The 20,870-nt window shown below is 42.8% G+C and overlaps 1 protein-coding gene across 33 annotated transcripts in view; it reads left to right on the top strand.

Moving 5' to 3' along the window:
* Nucleotides 1-20,870, top strand: part of MAP2 (microtubule associated protein 2) — a 220,107-nt gene that overhangs the window by 104,811 nt on the left and 94,426 nt on the right. For 6 of the 33 annotated variants that reach the window (XM_030952118.1, XM_030952115.1, XM_030952093.1 and 3 more), the window contains one exon: nucleotides 15,570-15,629. The exons of the other annotated variants lie outside the window; for them this stretch is intronic. The gene's annotated coding sequence lies outside the window, so the exon portion shown is untranslated. The remainder of the gene's footprint in view (nucleotides 1-15,569; nucleotides 15,630-20,870) is intronic. 33 annotated transcript variants of the gene reach the window in all.

Here is a 20,870-nt window from a genome sequence, read left to right as displayed (position 1 = left end):
TAGCTATTGCCACTTGAGGATGGTTTCCTGTTAAATTGCCTGTGTCACTTTTGGAGATGATTTTCCATGAGTTGGTGGTTTTAATGATCCATAGGAGAGAGTAATGTTATGGAAAAGACTTCTAGTAGGGATGCACATCTCATTTTCAGAGATGAAACCATAGTTGGCCTTTAAAAGCAGTCCCTGTTTGTGTGCACATGTGCTGCAGTAGGAATTAGGCTTTTTGTGGCCTGGTGACTCTTAGTTTATCACCTCTGGAACCCAAAACATATGCTAGCCCTCACCATGCAAGATTTTGCCTCTTGTGTAGTGTAGTTCAGTTTTTAGTTCTAGTAATAAAATCTCTTTTGCAAGTTTTTTTTTTAATGTAACTGGCAAGATTAGGGTGGATTGTTTGCTTATTTTAACTAGTTACCTTATTATTCCCAGGAATAACAAGACTGGAACAAGTAATTCACAACATGCAGTTTATCCAAAAGAATAGGTTCCCTCTTCCAACCCCTCAAGGCATTGAAGCACCCATTAGTCTCTTAGCATGAAATGACTTTATGGAGTAGTGTTAGCAAGACTGCTTTTTCATAGGCTGTTAACAACTGAAGAGCTGAAGCAAATTTATTGCAAGTGTATTGCACTTGCATTTATTACATATAAATAGAGTAAATTGTTTTGTAATATTATTTTGCATTTTATTTTTACTTTTTTAAACTTTTTTTTATGTTTTTCATCATTATATATTACAATGTATTTATTACATATAAATACAGTAAATTGTTTTGTAGTATCTTTTCTTGCTTTAAAAAGTTGCCTTCATACCAAGAACATGCTTGGTCTTTATTTTGGCATTTCTTCATTTCACTTTTTTGGAGGTTTGGGCTAATTGCTTAAGGCCTCTTGATCTTTCCAAGCTGTTACTGGTGAAGTGATGAGCAAAATATACCATCTCATGTATCCACCTGAATTGAAAATACCCTGGCTACCTTTACAGAGCAGGCCACTGAGATACTGGAATATGGCAAAATTTTATGCACTAGTTACTGATACATAAGGGGTTGTTTTCACCCAGCTGTGCAGTTGCCAAGTAGAGGTTGTGTGACAGCAGGAGGATGTAGCCTAATTGAGGCAAATTGATTATTTATTTTGTGACACTGAGCACATATACTGGGTTACAGGGGATTAATTCTGTCCTGGGTTTCACAGGCTTTATGGCCCCACTGTCACACGTGTTCAGGATGAGTTGTGTCCGTATTTACCTCTGGTGGAGCCTGTGGCTGGGACACCATATGTCCCTACAGAATTCAGACACACATTTTAGATAATGTTATATTGGTGACAGCTTCTCCTATCCAGTGCATTTTTTTTATTCCCTGAGTGAGGAGCACCATGTTGTAGTTTTGCCTTTGTAAGTCAAATTACGCTTGGTAAGAAGCCTTTGAACTTCTCTGTCTCAGCCTTGATTCTTGTTTCCCAATATCCCCATCATTAAACTGGGATGTGGCACAGCTTGGAGCACATGCCTGTGGGCTCTTCGGCCAAAAACTGTAGGTTCCCTCAAGCAGTTTTGGGTTAACACCTCCATGACTGGGGTCTTGCATCAAAGACCATGACAGTCAGTAAGGAGGGCAAAATACAGCTTTAAAAAAATATGCTCAGCCAAGAGGCAACTCATTTCAAAAACTGTTTTAATTAGTTTGTAGGGGTGAGCTGTTTCACATGGCATATGTTTTCTGGGAAATGGTCCAGCTCAGTATTAAGAGGCTACAAGAAAATTGGCACTAAACATATGTGGATGCAAGGGGCTTGAAGGAATGAAACCATAATAAAGGCCAATACTGTTGATTTACCTCAAGGACGCTCAGTCAGGTGCCTTTTAGTTTCCAGGAGTACTGACAGTTCTGTTGCCTTAAACAAGTGTTGTATTGATGATCAAATTTTGAGTTCTACCTGAACTGGTAGAACTGAATATGGTTTAAGGCCACACTCTCATCTGATAGTCTAGAGTTGTGCCATTTAAGTCACTGTGCCTGTTTTGAGCTGAGCCAGGTCTGGTAACAGTATACCTCTTTAGGAAGAGATAGAGCACTGGCCAGGTGAGCAGAGAGAAGTGCAAGTGATAGGTGTAGTTGTATTGATGGGGTACAGTTGTATTCTTCTGTATCCAGTGATGTCATCACTGCTTAGGGAATCACCCTTTCTTTGGAAACTTAAACCCAGTCCTGTTCCTGTAGTCTTTGAGCATCTTCTTAGAGCTGAGGAGACCATCTCCCAAAGGAGGGAATGAGTATGTGTGCTGGGTGTATGTCACCTGGCATTCTCCATCCTCATCCAGCAGGAAAGGGAAAACATACCATGCCACGGCCAGTCCCATGAGGCTGCAGGTGTGCTTTCTCTTTGGTGGTGTTTAGTGAAATGCCCTAGTGTGTGCCCAGAAGGAAAGGTGAAATAAGGAGTGGCTTCCATTTGTAATAGGTAACTGAGCAAGGTTTTCATTTCTTCCACACCTCTAGTTTGGCTGTTGTCTCCTCTAATCTCCAGTCAGTGTTTTCTGATCAAACTGGAGCTGGAGAGTGTCCTTCACTCTTCAAGAGATGTGGAAGGAGGAGGTGGACAAAGCTCCCTGCCACTCCGTTGCTCATTTCCTGTTTTCTTGTATTTCCTCAATTCCAACAAAACCCAGAGAAATCTGTTTCTTAATGCCTTAGAATAAGAAGCAGCAAAGCACTGGGATTTCTTAGTTTGCATCCAAAATACTGTGTCTTCTAATCATCTCAGAGCAGCAGACATGAAAGCTCCTTCCAGAGAGATGTCACCAAGGTCACACGTTTTCCTTTGAATAATGAACTGTGCTTTTAAAGGAGCTTAAGATAAACTTCAGACCTATGGCCCATATGATCTGTTTACTGCATATAAAGACTGCAGTCCTTAGCTAAGCAGGAGCAATGTTCTGTCACTAGAGCTTGGATTGAAACTCCAAAAATCTTGCATGTGCTTTCCTGATGTACCATAGAGCTGTGCATGTTTTTAGGCAAGGCCGTTTATCTTACTTCGCCTCAATTCATAATCTTTTAAAAAATGGGCACAATAGCACAGTACAACACAGTTCTTAACTGTTTTTGAAAATGATTCCACATAAAATCCTCAAAAATCAGAGGCAGGGAGCAGGCAATCATGGAACAGCTGGGGAATGGGAATTAGGTTGTGGAAGAACTAACATAGATAACTCTCCTCTTGTGTAAATTGCATCTGAACAAATTCTGCACTGATGCTGAAGGACAAGTTGTTTGATTATTACAGAGAGAGTCTTTATCATGAATACAGGTACATAGGAACAACTGGGGTTTCCTTTTTTCTCTTTTGTCTATATTTGGATGTAAACTGTTCAAGGATCAATGCCTTTTCTCAGCATGGGCGCTGCCTACTTTTAAGGGGTGCCACTGTCAGCCACAGCCTACGTGTGTTAGGATGTACTTGGCATTTCGGTATAAACCAGAAATCAGTAGAATCAGATTCTCCAATGTTGTTGGTGTGTGCTTTTTTGCTGATTAATCACAGACTATTTGGGTTGGAAGGGACCTTAAAGAGAAGAAGAGAGGAAGTTCCAGCCCCTTCTGCCATGGGCAGGGACATCTTCTGCTAGACCAGGTTGCTCCAAGTCCTGTCCAACCTGGCCTTGAACTCTTCCAGGGATGGGGTATCAACAACTTCCCTGGACAACTTGTTCCAATGCCTCACCGCCCTCCCAATAAAGAATTTTTTCCTAATATCCAATCTAAACTTGTTCGCTGTTAGTGTGAAGCCATTCCTCCTTTTCTGTCACTTGATGCTCTTATAGATAGTCTTTCTTATTGGCTCCCTTCAGGTACTGCAATTAGGTCATCCCAAAGCCTTCTCTTTTCAAGGCTGAACAATCCCAATTCTTTCAGGCTTTCTTCACAGGAGAGGTGCTCCAGCCCTCTAATCAACTTGGTGTCTCTCCTCTGGACTTGCTCCAACATTTTAGAGCTGAGAGAGCGGTGGGATACAGAACTCAGAGGCAGTCTGCTGAAAAAATGAAGTCTTTGAGACCCTGTGGTTGAAAGGAAAACCTTTTTCTCAGAGTTTGGGTGCCTCAGTCCCTGGTCTTGAGGTACAAAAAGCCAGCTAGAAACAGGTGGGTTGGTTTGGCTCCGTAAGTGAGATGGGGCTCAGTCTGCACAGGGCTATATGAACTGCAGTGATTCTCTAGCACTGTAGGACTCTGTGCTCTCAACCAAGGGAATTTGTGTCTGTAGTTTCTGGCAGCCACTGCCTGGCTAATTTGTTGCTGGGATCTGGTGGTACCTTCAGTGTATACAGGAAAAGCTGCTTCTTTCAGCTCTGGGAGTGTATGGAGCTTTCTGCTTTTGCGCAGCAGCCATGGAAGTTTGCTGTTCCTCTTGGCTGGGAGGGTTTTGATGCATCACACACCTTGCTTATGTTCCTCTAGCACAGAAGTTTGCCCTCAGCAGAGCTCATTGCCTGACAGGTGCTCACCCAGGATCAGTCCCTGAACTTTGGACTGAGACCTGCAAGTGTTGTCACATCCTCCTGCGTGTGATGTAAAGGGCAGGACAGTTCTGGAGCTGAAAGTGAAACCTTTTCTTCTGGCATCATGTTAAGCAGGGTGATCATCCTCTTCTTTAAGAAGATCTATCATGTCTTTACATTTATGGAAATAATTTTTGAGGGTGTATAGGTGTAATTATAAAATGTTAATAGCCTCAAAATAGAAAGCATGAATTTTGTTAGCGAATGCATCAGTGCAGAAACTGAGATTCTCCTTATCGTGTTTTTCATTGCTGTCCACAAATGTTTTTAAACAGCTTTTTACTTTAAACAGCAATGTAATGTTGTCTTCAGATCTTGGAAACCATTTTCAAATGTGTGAATTGAAAGGGTAGATTTGGAATGAAAAAAAAATCTCCCAGGAGGGCAGAATTGCTGGTCTCTGTATAACTGAGTTTTCTTTTAAGTCTTCCCACTATGTGTGACTCATCATTGTGCTAAAGTATCCCAAATCCTTTGTTACAGAAGGTTGCAGCTCTTGTGCTCAAATGGGTCAGTAATCTTTGATTTCAGGCACTTTCCTTAATCTTTATTAAGGTATTTCTTAACAGAGCATAGTGTTTTAAGAAAGCTCTTATGTGCTTTTGAGTAATGGCCTTCTGCTTTCAAAGACCCACAAGTTTTACATGCTAGCTCTAAAAAAGAGGCAAGTTTGGTATGTGAATTAGGGAATAGAATGCTTATTTTGAAAATTGTTCCAACAGGTGTTAATGGCTTTGCTGTGATGCATAAAATCCATAATCTTAAGGTCAAAACACTATTTTTGACTCATTCTGTCTTCATGAAAGTGGTGCAATCAGTGTTGGCTTTTGTAGGAGAAAGCGTGGCACTGTGAGGTACTGATGCAGCCTGTGCTGGTAATCTCCAGCAAGTGAAGTACAGCTTTTCACCATGCAAATCATTTCCCAGGATTGGTCCACTCAGGGTAAAGCATTGTGATTTTAATGCATTTTGATGCATGTGGTGCTGAGAGAGAATAGTCATTTTCTTTATGGGAATTTAATTTCAAAAAGTTAGGAATCTGTATTTGTCCAGCTTTTCTTGTTGGCTTCCACTTGCTAAGTGCTTTCAGTTGCACCATACATTTTTTGTGAGCAAATAAGGCATCTTAATTATTTCTATTGTGTTACCCCATGTTTTCTTATCTCCTTAGCATTGCTTGTTTGCTTAATCAAAACCAAATTTAAGTGTAGTAGTGGAACACACTTTAGAACTGCTAATAAATGAAAGGAATTATCAGAAAGGCTAAAAGAAAATTAGGAGGAGGAGCATTTTGTGAGCGTTTTGGCTGGCAGTCAAACTGTGCCTCCTGCAGTGCTGGCTATCAGTGTTCCTGGTGAGTTTGTCTGATTTTGAGCCCTCAAGCTGCTCAGGAAGCTCCACACAGCTTCTGGCTTGTAACAAAAGTAGTTATCAGTTTGTGTTATTTTTTAAGTATGTGGGGGGAAAAAAAGCACAACAGTTCCTCCTGAACTCACAATATAGTGGTTTTCCACTTCTGGCAGCTTCTAGTTATTTTAAACTTTGTGAAAGATGTGGGGTATTTTATTAAAGTAAACCAAGCTGTCTGAAATGAGTGCTCTATAAGAAAAACACTCCTGTTTTTCAAAAACCCTAAACTTCAATAAGGACACAGAAATGTGTATTCTTTATGGGCACTCAGCTTGACCTTAGCTAGCCCAATTTCTTAGTAACATACATCCTGCTGAATTGGGTTTTTATGAGTTATGGCTTAAGATATTAAATGTAGAACATTTGATTTCCTAGGAACTACATAATTTTCAAATAAACAAGTGTTTTGAATATCTACATTACTGGGGAGAGTCCTTACAGCAAACTCATCTCCCAGGTGAAAGCTGGTTAGTTTATTCTGTCTTGTCTCTGGAGGAAGTAAGAAATGTTTAGAGAATCCTTTACAAATCCGTTTCTCACATCAGGCAGAGTGGATTGATGACAGGATGCACTTGCAAGTGCCCACGAGCCCCAAACCCAGCTGAGAAGTGTGGGGGCTGCTCCAAGCCATGAGGCTTGGCCCTGTGCTCCCAGAGTCCTTGTGAATTCCATAAATGGAGGGTAACATACTTGCTGAGTGTAATGGTGTAAACTTTGTGACTAGAAATTGTTTACAGATCTGTTTTGGAGAGAAGAATTGAGCCTGGCCTTTACAGCCTCTCAGGGAGCACCCACAGTCTGTTTTGGACCCTCCAGCCCAGCTTGAAATTGTCTTTTATGGTATCCCTCTGCCCAATCCAAACATTCTATTTACAGATTTATTACCTGCATGTAGTAAGATATCTGTGCCTGAGTACTTATCAGCAGAGCCCACCTTTACTGCAAATAGACAAGGGCTTCCATGAAACTGGGACAGCAGGAAAAGAGGCTTTGCCACGATTTTCATTATTTCTTTGTTAGATACAAAAGTCAGAGCTTGGGGATTTTTTTAGGAATACAGGGACTGAGGCTCTTAAGGATGGAGAGCTATCATACTGGAGTCTATTTGGGCAATTTTCCTGTTGTCACACCTCTGTGGCTGACATGACTGTGGCACTTGTGGGACCCATGTCCCATAGGCATCAATCACCTTTAAATGAAATGAAATTTGGTATTTCTCACCAAATGCATGATGATAGGCAAACCTCATTTGAGTTTGCTGCTCTTAAGAGCTGAGCAAGGACAAGAGAGAAGACGTGAGGAATGAAGGGAAAATCCTGAAGGAGGCAAGGCTGGATGTGGATGTGCCAGCCATCCTGAATTCTGGGGGTGATAATGTGACTGCTGGTGAGTCCTGTTTCACAGTGGAAACATCTCTGCCTGGCTGACTCTGGTATCACATTGTCTCTGTCAGGGAGCACTGCTTATTTGCATAAGTCATCAGGAGGTTACTACTTTTTCCACAAAGCAGGATGCATGCTAAGAGGAATTTTAGGGCAGGTGTGGTTGCATCAGCGGTCCCTGGCCTGGGAGAGAGACTCTGCTTTTGTGAGCATTGGCTTTGGTTGAGCAGAAAATCAATGCTGTTTCAGATGGAGCTTGGATGTGCTGTGAGTGGTGGGGGGCATTTCTAGGGACTCTCAAGGTGCAGAACCTTCAGACAGGCCTGGAGAGAAATGAAGGCAGGAGATGTCTGGAAAATCCCCAACAAAGCAAGCAAAAAACTTTCTGTTTTCAACTACTGAAAGACTCTGCTTTGCTTAATTCCCCTTCTCCCTGTGACAGGTAACTTGTGCATTCCAGATTGATAATGGAGATAAGTGGTTTAGAGGTGACTTCAGAAATAACAGATTTAAAGCCTCTGGGAGATTTTGCTCAGCAGTTGTGTATAGGAAGTGCATGTATTACAGGAATATGTGTTAAATGGGTTTTTCAGTATGATCCTGAACAAAGCTCATATCATCCTCTGGTTCTTTCTACAACAGTGCCAATAAAACTTCCAGAATGTGCCATGGGATGGGGTCAGTACTGCAACAGTACTGCTTGGCTGTAATGCTTTAAACTGGGGAGAAAGAAAAAGCAGAAATCCAAAGTATGGTACAAAAATTTCTTTTAAAAGGTGGGGAACACTGTACTGTGTTCCCTGTCATGTTTGCTCCCAGGTGGAGGTCTTTAAGCAATGTTTTTATGCCACTTGTCTTTATCTTGGAGGTTTCTGGTGGCACATAAACCATGACATGGGACCTGTGTCTTTGAGGATGTGTTCTAGCAAATGTCTTCTGTGTGCCTTCCTCACTGAACATGGGGCTTTGGGCTTCTAATCTCAAGGACATCCATATCAGTGCAAAAATCTGCAGCTTAAACTCAGTTTCCAGGGTACTGCACAGCCTTGCACTTGACTCCTCAAAGTTAACTTCAGTGCACTTGGAATTAGAGGTATCATAGTGCCAGCTGATTACAGAACCCATGAACTAGCCATGGGCTAACTTGGCTTCCCCCTGCAGTCCCAGAGCAGCCTTGCATCCTGAACCTGTGCTGTTCTCTTGCCATCATTTTCACTGGTGCACTGGGAAAAGGCTGCATTTATAATCTGCAGGATTATAGAGCTGCACACAGTTGTTACATCATGGCTGTGCTGGAAGTGTATGTTTAACCTTATCATTAGGTGCAGGAGCTGAGAGACCTAGGTTTTGGTCTTGTCTCAGGCAGGAACCTGCTATGTTACCCACAGAAAGTCTCTCAGTCTACAATCCTGTCAAAGGGGATTTTCACTTTTTCAGGAGAATCATCTGAAGTTTTATTGACACCATTAAATTGTGTAATATCACATGGATTATAAGAAAAGTAAACTCATCGCCAGCCAAAAAAAGTGATATATTTTATTGTGTATTATTTTGTATTTCCATCACATCTCTGATATACCAAGTTGACTCTTGGGTTATAGGATGTATTTTGAGGAAATTTTCTATCTGCCTGGACAGGAAATTTTTCAGAATAAGCAGAACTGGTGTGTCAGAAAAGAATACTCAAACAAGAGGATGGACCCAAACCAGTGCAGCAGTTCTTGCTTTCTAACCCTGTCTCATATGCTCATGTCCTTAATTTCTTACTGGTGTAAGACTTGCCCCAGCCCTGTCAGTAAGGCAAAAGGCTCCTGTGCTGTTCTTTGGAAGGTGGTTGTTTCATCTGCTTTGTCTGTTCACCTCCACTCCATGCAGGGGCTGTAGATGTGTCTTGATGCTGTAGGGGAAGGAAACACACCTTTAATTTTGGACAAGAGAGCCTGGAATCCAAAGCAACAACGAGCTTGGCGCAGAGCAGCATTTGCTGCTCTCCTTCTGTGGTGAGTGTCCTCGAGCTCTGGGAGGAGGGGCTCACAGCAGCAGCTGAGAAAATGCCCTCACTGAGGCTGCTGAGCTGAAGTGTGTCCCTGGAGTGGGGCAGCACAGACCTGAGGCCAGTCTGTAGTGTGTGCTCGTGCCAGGCTTGTCCAGATGTGCAGCATCCTGAAATCCATGCTTAGCAAAGCTGAAGTGGCTCTGGCCAGCTGTCAGTCTCATTGTGATGCTTTGTCCTGACACTTCATCCCAGCTCCTCAGGTCCTCTTCTTGTGTCCTCTCCTCCCTGCCTTTTTTCCTCCCTCTGAATTACTGTGATGACTGAGGGAAGGGCTCTTACACTTGCTGGTTTGCACCAGCCTGGCTGTCAAGGTGTTTGTAAGGAGATGAAAGGCAGTGGCTAATTTTCTCTGTTGATTGTGTCTGTCACTCATGAGTGAAAGCCCTTTGCAATCTTGGCACGTCCTGGCTTTACTTGTTGCATGAGCTCTGCCTGGGAACAGCCTGATTTCAACACACACTCTTGGATTTGCATCCATGAGCTAACTCGGGGCTAGGGTTTTTCTGGAAAGTGCTGTTAGTCCAAAGACAGGTTAAAAGCAGAGTTTAATAAGATGCATATAGTACAACGTCTGTATTTTGAAGTAGGTTATTCGTTTTTGGTTTTTTTTTTTTGCTGTTCACTGGAAAAAAAATTTGTAATAACTTCTTAAAACTTCTTAGTAGTGTTTTTCATTATCTCTGAGAGGTAGGGGAATGTAAAGTCCCAAATTTAAAAGTCTCCAACTTCCAATGGGAACTCCTTTATATGGTGCTGGACCAAAGTATGAAAACAAATAGAACACATCTTCTATGTGTGTGATATTGAGGTGAGGATGGCATGTCCCTAATATGTGGAAGATTTGTCAGTCCTGGATCTTAAATAAATATTTTCTGTTGGATACCAACTTGTAAGGTTGGTGGTTTCTGTTTCACTAAATGACTACTACAGAGTAGCTGTCCAGAATCTCTAGTGAGCTTTTCCTCTCCAACATGTGAGAGGCCTCCTAAAGTAAATGCAAAGACTGTAGTACATTGCTATCCAGCATCTTCATTGGCAAACAGCCTTTCTTCTGGAGGTAAGATCCTTCAGTGGAGGGAGGTGGCTGATCTGTGACCAAGGTGAGTGACAAGAGGAACTCAGGGACTCTCTCTCTGCTTTGCTGACAAGCTGAAAAAAAACATGCCAGCAATCCATCTTGCAAGTCTCTTAAGCTATCATAAGGATTTATAGGAACTCATTATACAATAAATTATAGATATAAAATAGCAGGGGGTACATCTTTCAAGCAGTATGTATTAAAATTCAGCTTGACAAGACCAGGAAAACAACCCCCAGACCTATCTTCAATAACTACAGGGGAAGTAAGCTGTGGTTAAGAGAAGTGGAGTGTTAATGACAGCTCTGTGCCAGTAAACACAACAAAATGCCTCAGTGGTAATTGTCATCAGAACGATTTCCTTCCCTGCTAGTTACAAAATCAGATAAACTATTAGAAACACCATTTGTAAAACCCAGACACCATATATTTCTATCAAATGTAGCAGTTGTTTCTGTCTCTCAGATTCCTGAAGAAAACCCCTTGGGGTTCTAGCTGAGCTGCTGAATACAAGCTGTGAAAATATTGGCATGCTCATTTTATCCTTTGCTATCCTTGTCCTTCTCTGTTCCCATTCTTTAATCCTTACTTAGTGGCAGCCACTAATGCAGCCCAGTTACTTCTGCATCAAGAGGATCAGGAAACTTGTTTCCTCTCAGGCCAAATGTGCTGACACTGCTAACCTTGATTTCTATAAATGATTGAACAGTGTCTCCTGTCTGCTGTGTATTTCAGGCCCCACTTAGCCAAGATTCTTGGATGCTGAGACAGCTTTTCATCTTCCCTGTCTCCTCCTCAGAGTCATAACCAAGCCAGCCTTTGTCTCCTCTACCTTTATGGCTGTGAGCTGCTTAGACTGGCAGTATGTTTTTCCCCATGAATGGACCTTTCTCAATTTGCAGGGTTTTAAAATTTTCTTTTAACTATTGAAAGATTTGGTGTGGATGTTTCAGTGAAAATGAGTCACCAGGAAAGCAATGGGAATTAAGTGTTGGGAGTAATCAATTTCAACGCAGATGCAGTGCAGTAGTTTTTGGAATAAATAAATTTGTGATGGTGCTATCAGCATTGCTTGTTCTTGAATCATTTAAAGCTTTTATAAATCAGCTTGGTCCAAAGGGAGCATGCTAAACTGGCTTTCAGAAGCAGCATGTTCCAGGGGTGAGGGAAGTACTGAGTTATGTGCTGCTCAAAGCCAACTCAAACTGGTCGTGAAAATCTCAGTACAGGTTTTTCCTCAGTCACTGTGGTTTTAGAGTCTTGATTCTCAAATTGGGGCAACATCTACTGCAGTCCTTCCTGAATTTCAGGCCACATCTACAGCCATGGTAAGCTGCTGGCTTCTGCTGATGGTCAGTGATTTACAGCAGCACAACCTGGCCTCTGCTTTACCTCCTTTAGCTGATGTGGTTTGAAGACATTTGCTCTCTGCATCAACCCTAGCTGAAGTTCAGATATACTGGACCTTCATTTCCTAGCACTTTGGAAACTGAATACTAATAAATGTGTAGTGAATTCTGTCCTGCAGATAACCAGATTGGTTTTTTGCATCCCTTTGATAGATGTCTGTTATTTTAAGCCTCTGCTGCCAAGGGGAAAGCATAGGGACATGGAAAGTAGGAAGGAGGAGGAGAGTGTAAAAGGAAGAAGCTGTGGGGAAAGGTTTGGTGCTAATAGATTGCATCCATTTGCAGCATTGTTGGGCAAAGCACTAAATGCTGAAAAGTAATTTGTGGCAATTTAGGCTTTTATCATAGCGTGTATGTTGCTCTTAAGGTATGTATAGCAAAAGGCAAGCTCCCAGACTGCAGAGTGAATAACCTTAAATGTGCATTTCTGCAGGCAGATTGCTGAAGCTAATAGATATCTATCTAGATATCTCTGCAAGGCAGAGACAGGGCCTCAGGTGGATGGGCTTGACCCTTCAGGGTAACAGCTCCTTTCTCAGGAGAACAATTGGAACAGCTTAGGAAAAGAATGTACTTAGTCCTTACAATTTTCATTGCAGATGACTCTGCAGAACAGGTGTGTTGTTGGGTAGGTCATACAGAAATATTTGAACATACACAAATCCTCAAATGAGAAGGGAAAGCAGCTCCTGAAAAACAGAGATTATTTTTTTAAATTAGTACAATGTATGAATTTATCAATCCTGTTGGTTTTAAGAGTTCTCTGAGAGGAGGAATAACTTTAATGAAGAATAGTTACAAATACCTTGTGCTTAAAATAGAACCTGAGTCCTCTGTTGTGTATGTGTATACACACTGGGTTTTTTTCTATCAGTTTTGTAGGTAGAAGTCAAAGTGTTTACCAAAAGAGGAAAAGGCAATCCCTACTGGGTACAGCAGAGGAAGTAGCCTGCTTGATTCACAGACAAATGGCAGAGCCAGAATGAGCAGGTTTCCTTGACTGTTTGATGCTAGGTCACAGTGCATCCAGCCTAGAGCACTTTGTTAGTCTGCATCAACAGAGAATCTGTCTGATGTACTTCAGTGGCAGAAAATGTGCTGAATGCACGTACCAGGCTGTATTTGTGGATAAGACTTCAAGTTTCAAGTTTTCTTCATTGTGATAAGCTTGCATGTCCTGACATAGGTTTCCATATCCAAGATAGAAGATATTAATCACAGCTTCTCATTAGGAGTGAAAAAACTAGTTCATCTGTTTTGTGCCCTGTCCCTTGTGGAAAGTGTCACCTGGAGCAGCAAAGTGCCATCGCCTGCCATCCTGGCTCTAGAGCATCAATAAACCAGCATGTCCCTTCATCTGAGCACAGAGCTTTTCTAAAGTCACTGCCAGTTTCAAGTAATTCCTTCCTGGGACAGGTTCTTCTGGATTTCTGTCTCAAGCAACAGGATTTGGGAGAAATACAAACAAAAAGAAGCCCTTCCTAATACATTCTGCACTTATTAGAGAATGCTTACAGGAAGTGGAAAACCCCATTGATGTATCTGGTGCCACATTCTGATCAGGCACTTAAATGTTAACTTCTTGCTTTTTGTTTAAATGTCCTGAACATGGAGTTGTGGGCATCTCTGTGTGGGTAGGTGTCTCTTCTGTTTTCGAGCAGAAGAACTTCTGAATCATCTCATTTTCTTCCCTTGCTTCTTCCTCAACAAGAGGTAGAAGTGGTGATAACAGCCTGAATCCAGCAAATTTGTGAGGCAGCAAAAATGCTGGGCAGCATCTTCTGGCATCTGTATTTTGATTGTCTGGTATTTTTGGTATTCTGCTGGTGGCTAAAAGCACATTTATTGCAGTGGACCTTCAGCAGGCTACTGGGACACGCGTTTAATGTTGGTAGAATAGTTAATGAAAGTGCAAAGCCAAGTTTGTTTTTGGTAAAAATGCCATCTGACCATCTGGCATACAAGTAGCAGGTGTCTCCATCCTTCTGTTGATGTCCCCTTTGAGTGCCTCTGTCTCCTTGCCCCTCCCCAGAGGGGTGTTCCACCTCCTCTGGTTCTGGCTCTGTGGCAGTGGTGGCACATCAGAGCGCTGTTGGGATGCCACGTGCTGAACCCTTGCCTGTCAAGAGCATTGATCTTTCTGCTGAGCCGGGGAAAATTTAATTAGCTTATTTGAACATTCATCTTTGTCCTGTGGTTGGTGGAGTTGATGCTGGCTGGAGCCTCAGTTCCACACAGCTCATTTACTGTAACTAATTATTGCTCGTAAGTGAATGGTGCACTCAGCTGGCAGCCTCTGCAGTAAGGTGGAATTTATTCCATTGCAAATTTTTCATTTATTTGCTGTCAGAACCCTATGAAACCTTCCCCCTTCAGGGCAGCAAAATCTTTTTGTTCTTGTTGGATGTTAACTGGGCAAACTGATGGAAAGCTGTAGTTAGCACAACCCCATGCCAGTGATGTGATACAGACAAGGTGACTAATTCACTGACAAAGGATGAGAGTCCAGGAAGTAAAAACAACCTGAACTGCTCTCTAGCTTAAGGTTAGTTGCCTTTCTGAATATGCATTATGATTCTCTCTGATTTCACACTTACATCTTACTTTTTGTCATTACCTTCTATCCTTCTTTTTAATTTGGTTTAGTTATGTGTTTCTTACTACTCTAGCTCCTGGCAATGCCTGCCCTGTTCTTGCTGAAGCTTTAAAACAGTGAACTCTCAAACAAAAGCATTAACTTGAGCCAGATAGCCTATACAGGGAATTAATTTCTGAACAACTAAAGTAAAAAAATTTACAAGTGTCTTGGCCATGAGAAGCTGCAGCCTTAAATATAGGTGATAGTGTTAGCTGGCTTCATAATCCTCGGGGATACTCAAGGACATGTGGTGAGGAGACCCCTTTCACCTGATGGGAGACACTTGGGTTTCTGTCTGGGGTGTTTTCCCCAGTGTCCTCTGGTCAAAGACTTAGAGAAAGGAGAGAGGATGGATGGTGGAGCATGCAGAGGCTGTTTCAGCAAGCTAACTACATGTACTGCCCAGGCATTTCTCTCTGATTAAAGAGGGTCACAAAAAGGGCACTAACAGCTGTGGGAACCTTTGTTACTTATCCCAGCTAAAGACCCTCTGCTACAACTTTGGCAAGAAAAGCAGTTCAAAGAAGAAATTGTAGTAGTTCCCTGCCTTGGTATCTTCAGCTGTTTTGAAGAGTCATACTGGGAATTCAGTGAGGGACTCTTACTCTTCTTCCATTACTTTCTGTGCATCTCAGCAACCATTTTCTTCCACTTGACTCATTCCTGCTTGGGATTGCCCTGCAGCAGAGTCTCTGCATAGAGCAGCTCTGACAGTTCTCCCAGTCTGGAGGGAGTCTGGCTGGAATTGTGCTGTGCTCCATTTCCCTTCCCTGATGGACAGGTTTTTGGAGTCAGTGCCAGCTTTTTTTACTGCTGGCCTAGGGAGTAAGCAGCTCCTTGGTGGTCCCAAAGCAGGCTGGACATAACAGGGAATCTGAATTAATGAGTCTTGGGAAATAAAGCTGAGAGAAAAAGGCTCAGACAGAAATGTACACATGAGATGTAAGGACATTTTATAGTCCCTTACAATGTTGAGTTTATGCTACATTTGCTGCATAGAGACTAGTGAGCATATTTTTCTATTTCTTTGTAGGAACAGAGGGTTTCCCCTGTTTAACAGTCAGACTCAGCATCCCATCATCTGCTTACCCAGGTATGACCTTTTAACTTGTTGGCATAGTTAAACAAGCAGGCTGCTTCAACAAAATAAGAAGGCTTGAGAAAACTTCTCTAGTTCCTGGAACACTTAATTTTTCTGGGGCTACTCCCTGTTTTTGCAATACTCCTACTTTTAAAAAATAGGAGTATTTTAAGTAGATTTTTCCAAAAGTCTCCTGCATCTGTTGGGAACCACAGTATCCATTGTCAGAGCAGCTGTCTCCCTTTTGGCTTAGCAAGAACCTGCTTACAGCCCTGGGTGGAAAGGGCCTAAGATGGTGATGATACAAAGGCAGAGCATCTGAGAGAGGTGACACTACTCCTGCACTCTGCTCTGGTTTGTCATATCCTGCTGCTGCACTGAGTTCTACCATAGAAAAGATGAGAACGATTTGGCAGAGTAATCACAATCACAATGATTCCAGATCTGCAGAATCAAAAATGATTGAGTTGGATCAAAGAAATGCATTTTTCTACTTTTTGAAAAGAGAAAACATTCAGGAGTCTCCTGTCCAGAAGAATAAAAACAAGCATTAGAGAAAACCTGTGTCATGTAGATGAGCAGATACTTGTTTTGTCAGTATTTCTGTATGCACATGTATTCATTCCAGTTTGATTCTCAAGTGAACATAGTTGCTATATTCACAAGCATGAATTTGAAATGCTAAAGACAAAATACTGAACTGCAGCAAATGGGGACAGAGTTTGATTGAAAAACTACATCTGAAGTGTAAGGAAGAAATGCAGTGTGAGCGGGGTGGCAAAGTGCTGGAGCTTCTGCTGGTGTAACTTCATTTGGGCAGGGGGAAATACTGCCATTATTTTGGGAGAAGGGGTGTGTTTGCTCTGGCTTTGCAGCACAAGCAAAAGGAGGGTTTCAGTGAGCACAGATGCTTACTGAAATTCATATCTCATGGAAGAAGCTCATGGAACCTCCCAGCCCAACAAGCTAGAGGAGGTTCAGACTCTGCATCCTTTGAAGAGTAGCATGAGCACATACAGGAGCATGAAAGTTTTATTCAAGTGGTAAAAGTACCTACTTTGCCTTGTCACTAATAAAAAGGAAGGTGTTGGTTTATGGCAGTTTAGGACACATTTCTGTGAGATCATGCTTGAACAGTGAGCAAAATCAATCTCCTGTATTCTCCTTGAGTAGTCAGTGCCATGCTTCTGAGGCTGCCAGGATTCTTAAAGATGAAAAAGTTGAGGGATCAAGCACAGGTTCAAAGGAAAGCAAGCTGATACCACAGTATGAAAAAAGGTAATAGTGTATGGTGTAGGATTTGTGTGGACATGTTCATGTGCACTTCTGTGTGTACGTATTGGGTACCAGGCTGCTTTTGGACTTGAGCTATTATAAGCCTGTAAATCTATCAATTTCCCAACCAGCCCCTAGTTTACTTCTGCATGCAGTCTCTCCTGGATTTATGACTTTGAAGGAAATGGAAATAGAAAATCAAATTTGGCTCTCTGCATTTGTAGGCTGTAAAAAGCAAGCACATGGGTTGATTTTCCATATGTGAGCTTTTCTTTCTCACAAGCCATGGCACCACAGGCCTGACATGGGCTGTGGAAGATACATAAAGTGCGTGCCAGCCCCTCCTGTCTTGAGACATATGATGTGCCTGAGGGTTAAGGTGCTGCTTGTTGTTTGTTACTCCTCCTCCTGGACAGCACAGCACAGGCAGCCCAGCAGTTTTGGAAGAAGCCATTTGCCTTCTGGGCCTCAAACTGTGGGAGGGCAGGAGCCACCCCAAGCCCTGGCATTTGCTCCCATCAGGCTCCTTTTGTTCCTGGAGGCTGCCAGCATGTCCAGCACCCTGCAGGCTCCTTCCAGCCTCTGCCAGGCAGGAGGGGCACCATAAGCAGTGATCCTGCGTGCTTCAGGAATTTTCCCATGGCCTCAGAATACCCCTGCAGCAGTGCAAGTACTAAATGAAGGATTAAATTAGCCTGCAAGACTTAAAGTACCAGGCAGTTTTTATTGCAGTTGCCATTTCGCTGTTGATAATGTTCCAGTAGTGATAAAGTTCTCAGTTGTCTGCTGTGCACAGCTTAAATTGTCTCTGCAGATCCCACCCTTAACTGACAGACCTAAATGATTGCTCTTGGAATGAAGAGTATATCCATGGAGTGCTCCATAGCCTCTTGATGCTGCTCACAGGCCACTGAGAGTTTAACAAGTTGGCAAGTCTGAAATGAAAAGAGACAGAAAGAGTCATAGATCAGAAATAGCATTTTCTTCACAGGGTTGCTGCATCAGTGATTAGAAAATAAAATACAGATGTAAGATCTTGTGAGCATTGCTGTCTCTCCTGTCTCCTTTGTCTCTGTGTGACTAAAAGTAACAGTGAGAATTTGCAGTGGAAATAATGTGGTGTGGGACAGGGAAAGCTGCTACCAAGGAGGTGGGGGTCGGCAAAAGGAGATGCGTTTGCCCCCTCCCTGTGTAAGAGCATCCCCAAGGCTGGGCTGCTGGATGGGGAGGAGGAATAGCAGAGCCAGGAAGGTGGCACGGAGGGCATGAGGGATGGGTGATAAAGCTCTCTGAGCTGGGCTGTCAGTACAGCCTGTTTGCAGCATTTGGAGCTGAGGACTCAGCTTTGGAAGAGTTGCAGCATTCTCTGGTACTGTGGTTTTGCTTCTGGGGCTGCTGCAGTGACTCCTCATGCTGGTCACTGTGCTCTGTAATTCCTGGGCCCTGTGGTTCCCTGTGCATGGTGAACAAACTCAGCATCTCTTCTGACACGAGCTTTTCTGTGTGTGAGTTGTCTCTCTGAAAGGACCCCAAAACATGAAGGTGCCAAGACCATTTACTCATCTGGGGCTGTTTCTAAGCAGGACGGGAACTTGCTGGGAACTTTTAGCACCCTTGTAAGTCTCTGTCACATTGAGATTACAGGTAATTTTGAGTAACCTTTTGAGTGTAAGCATTGTTTGAATTTCTTTTTCTGCTGTGAACCTCCTAACGCTCAGAAGGGGAGGCACAGAGATGGGGATGGAGCTTGGCAGCAGCCATCTGGAACAGAGCCTTGAGGGCAGCAGGAGGTCAAGCTGAGCATGCAATTCACTCAGGGAGAGCATTTGTGTATTGATACGTCGTTCAATTAGCCTGGAACCTCTTTGGATACTGGCTCATCTTAGATGAATTTTGTACAGAGCATACATACACCATAGCTTGTGTTTTAGGGTTAGAAATTTCCTTCATCAGTGATTGAATGTTAACATTATGCACAAAGATGTCAGTGAGGAATGATTAGAACAGTTTTTAGGAAAGAGATTTGAATTGATACTCACTAGAAGGGTTTCTTGTAGTAGCTGCAGAAGAAATGTTGGCTTAATTTCCGAGGAGTAAAACATTCTAGAGGTGTTCTTGGTTTGTTTGGTTTTTTTTTGTTTGTTTGTTTGTTTTTTTGGTTTTTTTTATGATTGTTGTAGCCCTAGGGAAAGTTGGCAGGTGGGCAGAGTGTAAGGTGGAACTTACTGGTGTTGTTTTCTCTTTTCTTTTCCCGTGCAGTTGGCTTGAGTGTCTCCTGCCTGGCGCTGGGAGGGCTGCAATGAGGCATCCCCACGGTGTGGTTCTGACATTAGGCTGAAGGAGTCAGTGTGGCATCCATTCCTCCTTCATCAGCCTTCCTCTTAAAAATAGTCTCCTGCCAACCAGTAGGCTGTTCTGCAATCTCACTTGCAAGAAACTTTCAGCTTCCAGGTCAAACTTGCAAAAGGTCCTTGTACCAAACTAGCCTTTGGGATTTCCTCCTTTGTGTTTATCACTTAGCATCAATCCACCTCTTTCCTCCTTTGAAAGGAGGGCTGTCATACGTTTTGTAATCTCTTCTCTTCCCTCTTTTCATTGTCTTAATAGCCATTATCTGCGCTTTCGTTCCTTTGCAAACACCTGTTTTGAACACAACCTGTTTTGAATATTCTGTTACTCGTATCTGTGAGCTAGCAAAGGTAGAATTTGCTACATTTTGAAAGGCTTGAGACGTGATCATTAAGCAGTGGGTAGGACACAGAATGTCCTTTGTTACTGTCAAATCATGATGATGACGGTGCTGGTGTTAGTAATACTGCTGTGTAGCAGACTGAGTCACTAGTAGATGCTTAAAACCTGTTTACAGCCAAAAAGCAAAGCAATTCAGGCAGAAATTGACAGACAGGTTACCTGACTTGCTGCAGCTTTTCAGTAAACCTCTTCCCAACTCTTTGGATGCAAGGGGTGGGCCAGAGAGACCGGGGAGAAGGAAATGTCATCCTTCCTTTCCCCTCCGTTGTGATGGGTCCCAGAGTTTAATTTCAAGGAAGGGAAACAGTGTCCTGTGTGTTGCAGCTTATGCTTGATTCCTTTGTCAGGATCAGCAGCCAACCCCAATACAGAAGTTTTCCATTTCTGTGCAGTACTCACGTGACTTTATAGAGGGGCAGAATTAAGGAAGTGATGGTGAGTTGCTGAGCTGCATTTTGGTTTTGTGAACCCTTACTGCAGTTGTTTGTGCATCTCCAGCAGTCAAGTCAACATAATCCCTCTTGCAGCTCAGGAACCAGTTCAGTGTGCTAGTGCTGAATTCTCACAATTGTGAGTTTTGTCCCCTGGATGACATGGAGGGAAAGAAAACACCATGGAATAGAAGCTCATCTCTTCTAAAGGCGGTTGAATTTTCGCTGTGTACATGCTTTTTGAGAACTAATCATCTTGCTAAGGATTATAGCTTTGCAGCTATATGAAAAAGAAATTGCTCACACTTGTAAAAAATACAGTTTCAGTTTTCAAAAGTCCTTGCTGAGTGGTACACATCAGCCCTTTTTTTACAGGTGCTCACAAAGGCCTTGTATCACCTGTCTCCTCCAGTGGTCTGACATGTGCCTTGTTCATCTTCCCAGCAAACCCTGCTGCTGTCTAAAAACACTTAGTCCTCCTGCCACGTTCTCTTGAACTTTCCTGAGGAGCATCTGGTTCTGGCTGGTGTCAGGACAAGGATGCAGCATCCAGGGGTGTCCTTGTGTCTCTCACTGAGGGGGGAGCTGGAAGTCAGTGCTGCCTGCAAAGCAGCTTGGGGGGAAAATGATCCTGTTCACACTTAATACCTGTAAATAGCTTTGTAATGCAAGTCACAAGTTCCTAAGCAACATTGCCTGTAAGTTCAGTGTCAGGGAACCTGACACTCAGAGTTAAGCCTTCTTTAAGTGTAGTTAAGCAGTTGTGATGGCAAATATGTTTTTGAAAGAGGTAGTG

Source organism: Camarhynchus parvulus, chromosome 7, assembly GCF_901933205.1.
Source record: "Camarhynchus parvulus chromosome 7, STF_HiC, whole genome shotgun sequence".
Lineage (NCBI taxonomy): Eukaryota > Metazoa > Chordata > Aves > Passeriformes > Thraupidae > Camarhynchus > Camarhynchus parvulus.
This window is presented reverse-complemented; position numbering and strand designations above follow the sequence as displayed.